The sequence below is a fragment of the Apium graveolens genome, chromosome 11 (assembly GCF_009905375.1).
Source record: "Apium graveolens cultivar Ventura chromosome 11, ASM990537v1, whole genome shotgun sequence".
Lineage (NCBI taxonomy): Eukaryota > Viridiplantae > Streptophyta > Magnoliopsida > Apiales > Apiaceae > Apium > Apium graveolens.
Window position 1 is genome coordinate 96,023,186 of NC_133657.1, and position 4,539 is coordinate 96,027,724.

Genomic DNA, 4,539 nt, shown 5'->3' on the forward strand with positions numbered 1-4,539 from the left:
TGTAGACATATAGGAACTCAACATAATTGATGACTATTCAACTTCTATCTTGATTGTGGATGTTTGGTAGAATGGTATTAGTACAATGAAAGTTGGCTTTTATCAGTTTTGTGTTATTCGATTAATATCATCACTGTCACATACTAAAGGTAATAACAATGACTATTGAAGGAAGTAGTAATGAAGTTGTGATCTCATGAGTGTCTTATTATTGATAATTTGAAGTGTTAGTTAAGTGATTAATTAAGTAGTTAATTGTAGTTAATATTTAGTTAACAATTTTAAGTGTTAGTGTCTTAACATTGAGAAGTAATCATACATTGGTGAGTGAGTTTAATTAGACAATAATTTAGTCTGAGTCTCTGTGGGAACGAACTAGAAAGAATTCTATATTACTTGCGAACGCGTATATTTGCGTGAATATTAGCGCGTGTTTTCGCCCTAACAAGTTTTTGGCGCCGCTGCCGGGGACTCGGCGTATTTGTTTAGTTTATGTACTTACCATCATTGGTCATTAGGACTCAGTGATTAGGACGTAGTAGTTACTTATTGTTTCCGGTTGTGTTTCAGGTACTTTAGCAAGCGTTTATGCAAACTCGTTCTCGTACTCGCAAGAGGACTTTAGATACAGCTGAGGAGACAGGCGAAGTTCTTGATATTCCGGAGAAGTTAGATTTTGAAGATTCGGATTCAGGAAATGAGCGGAAAGAACCAGTAAACATGGGTGATCGTATTGTTCAAGCTGATCCAGCTCTTATGGATTTTTCTCGGCCAAAAATTGATGACATCCAGTCAAGCATTCTTCATCCGGCTATTCAAGCTAACACCTTTGAAATCAAGCCGGGCACTATTCAGATGGTGCAGAATTCTGTTTCTTTTGGAGGAGCGGCAACTGAAGACCCCAACATGCACATAAGGAATTTTGTCGAGATCTGCAGCACTTTTAAGTATAATGGCGTGACTGATGAGGCTATCAAGTTGAGGCTTTTTCCATTCTCACTGAGGGACAAGGCCAAAGACTGGTTACATTTTGAACCAGCTGGGTCCATCACTACGTGGCAAGATCTTGCACAAAAGTTTCTGGTGAAGTTTTATCCGATGGCAAAGACTGCTGCTATGAGGAGTGCTCTTACTCAGTTTGCGCAGCAACCTACTGAATCTATGTGCGAGGCTTGGGAACGCTACAAGGAAATGTTGAGAAAATGTCCACATCATGGAATGCCTGATTGGATGGTGATCACTGGTTTCTATAATGGTTTGGGGGCCCAATCTCGGCCCATGCTCGATGCAGCAGCTGGAGGCGCCCTATGGGCTAAAAGCTATACTGAGGTCATATAATCTTATAGAGACTATGGCTGCAAATGAGCATCAAAACCCAACTCAGAGGATGACGTCAGGTAAGGTAGCAGGTATTCTGGAAGTTGATGTAGCCACCGCTATTGCAGCCCGGCTCCAAGCGCTATCAATGAAGGTTGATTCTTTGGCTACATATGGAGTTAATCAAATAGCTATGGTTTGTAAGCTTTGTGCAGGTTCTCATACTACGGATCAGTGTTCTTTTGTCAATGAATCTGTTCAGTATGTGAATAATTATCAGTGACAACAGCAGCCTGTGCCAGCGGCCTATCATCCTAATAACAAAAATCATCCGAATTTCAGCTGGGGGAATAATCAGAATGCTATTCAGCCACCATATCAGCAAGGAGTGAGTAAACAGTTTAACCCACCTGGATTCCAGCAACCACAGCAGTACCAGGCAATCATATCCTCAACAGGGAAGTACAGCTGTACCTACTAGTGCTGATTTTGAGGAACTTAAGCTGTTATGCAAGAGTCAGGCGGTTTCTATCAAGACCTTGGAAAATCAAATCGGTCAATTAGCCAATGCAGTGCTCAATCGTCAACCTGGCACTCTTCCCAGTGACACGGAAGTACCAGGAAGGAAGGAAGCTAAAGAGCAAGTCAAGGCTATTACCTTAAGGTCTGGAAAAGTTGCTGATGCTGAAAAGGCAAAAGAAGGAGAAGCTGAAATTAGAGATGAAGAATCTAAGCAAAAGGAGAAAGCGGTGGAACCAAGGAAGACTACTGTTGAACACACTCTGCCTGAGGCTAATACAGGGGAGAAACAACTCTATCCTCCACCACCTTTTCCTAAGAGATTGCAGCAACAAAAGCTGGATAGACAGTTCGGGAAGTTTCTGGAGGTGTTCAAGAAACTTCACATCAATATACCTTTCGCTGAGGCTCTGGAGCAAATGCCTAGTTATGCGAAGTTTATGAAGAGTATTCTTTCAAGGAAGGTGAAACTGGATGACCTTGAGACCGTTGCTCTCACGGAAGAATGCAGCGCTGTTCTGCAGCAAAAGTTACCACCAAAACTGAAAGATCCAGGTAGTTTCACCATTCCTTACACCATTGGCAATTTGACTTTTGACAAGTGCCTTTGTGATTTGGGAGCAAGCATTAATCTGATGTCGTTGTCGATCTTTAAAAAGTTGGATCTGCCTGATCCAAAACCCACATACATGTCGCTACAATTGGCTGATCGTTCCATTACTTACCCAAGGGGCATAGTGGAGGATGTGCTCGTCAAGGTGGATAAGCTCTTCTTTCCTGCAGATTTTCTTATTCAGGATTTTGAGGAAGATAAGAAGATTCCCATAATCTTGGGAAGACCTTTCTTGGCTACTGGCCGTACCTTGATAGGTGTGCAAAAAGGTGAACTTACTATACGGGTACAAGATCAGGATGTGACATTCAACGTATTCAAGGCAATGAAATTCCCTACAGAAGATGAGGAGTGCTTTAAAGTGGATGTGATTGATTCTGCGGTCACTTCGGAACTCGATCGCATGCTAATGTCTGATGCATTGGAAAAGGCCTTAGTGGGGGATTTTGACAGTGATGATGAAGATGGCAACGAGCAATTACAATATCTGAACGCTTCTCCCTGGAAGCGAAAGCTGGACATGCCGTTTGAATCTCTTGGTACTGCTGACCTCAAGAATGCTGAAGGAAAGCTCAAACCATCAATAGAGGAAGCACCTACCTTGGAGCTCAAGCCATTACCTGAACACTTGAGGTATGCTTTTTTAGGTGATGCATCTACGTTACCTGTTATTATTTCATCTGACCTTTCAGGTAGTGAGGAAGATAAGCTCTTAAGGATTTTGAGAGAATTCAAATCGGCTATTGGATGGACTATAGCAGACATCAAGGGGATAAGTCCTTCATATTGTATGCATAAAATTCTGCTAGAGGAAGGTAGTAAGCCGACTGTGGAACAGCAGCGTAGACTGAATCCTATCATGAAGGAGGTGGTGAAGAAAGAAATTCTGAAATGGCTGGATGCAGGCATTATTTATCCTATTTCTGACAGCTCGTGGGTAAGCCCCGTACAGTGTGTACCTAAGAAAGGAGGTATCACTGTGGTAGCAAATGAAAAGAATGAGCTCATCCCCACTCGAACAGTTACAGGATGGAGAGTATGCATGGATTATAGAAAATTGAACAAAGCCACAAGGAAGGATCACTTCCCTCTTCCATTTATTGATCAGATGCTTGACAGGTTGGCGGGTCATGAGTATTTTTGTCTTCTGGATGGTTATTCAGGGTATAATCAGATTTGTATTGCACCAGAGGATCAGGAAAAGACTACCTTCACTTGTCCATTTGGCACGTTTGCTTTTCGCAGAGTTTCGTTTGGGTTATGTGGCGCCCCGGCCACTTTTCAGAGATGTATGATGGCTATATTCTCTGACATGATTGGAAATAATGTCGAAGTGTTCATGGACGACTTCTCCGTCTTTGGACATTCATATGATGAATGTTTGAATAATCTGCGCGCCGTACTCAAAAGATGTGTGGAAACTAATTTGGTGCTCAATTGGGAGAAATGTCATTTTATGGTGCGTGAAGGCATTATTCTTGGGCATAAGGACTCTAACAAGGGTCTGGAGGTGGACAAGGCCAAGGTGGGAGTCATTGAAAATCTTCCCCCACCTAATTCTGTGAAAGGAATCCGTAGTTTTCTTGGTCATGCGGGTTTTTATCGGCGATTCATCAAGGACTTTTCAAAGATATCTAAGCCGTTGTGCAAATTTCTTGAGAAAGATGTGCCTTTCAAATTTGATGATGAATGTTTGGCGGCATTCGAGACTCTAAAGAAGAGTTTGATTACTGCACCAATAATTACAGCACCAGATTGGAAAGAACCGTTTGAGATGATGTGTGATGCAAGTGATTATGCGGTAGGTGCAGTTCTGGGACAGCGCAAGAAAAATCACTTCCATGTGGTCTACTATGCGAGTAAGACTTTAAATGGAGCCCAATTGAACTACACCACTACTGAGAAGGAGCTATTGGCTATAGTCTTTGGTTTCGAGAAATTTCGGTCTTATCTACTTGGTACAAAAGTAACAGTATTCACTGATCATGCGGCTATTCGCTATCTGGTTTTCAAGAAGGATTCAAAGCCGAGACTCATTCGTTGGGTGCTTTTACTTCAGGAATTTGAGTTAGAGATCAAGGATAGAAAAG

The 4,539-nt window shown here is 42.1% G+C and overlaps 1 non-coding gene across 1 annotated transcript; it reads right to left on the bottom strand.

Annotated features, from left to right (window-relative positions):
• Positions 1 to 1,113: 1,113 nt before the first annotated feature.
• On the bottom strand, positions 1,114 to 1,220 carry LOC141698738 (small nucleolar RNA R71). The gene has a single exon (XR_012565242.1). It is a non-coding gene; the product is annotated as a small nucleolar RNA R71 (small nucleolar RNA).
• Between the last annotated feature and the right edge of the window lie 3,319 nt (positions 1,221 to 4,539).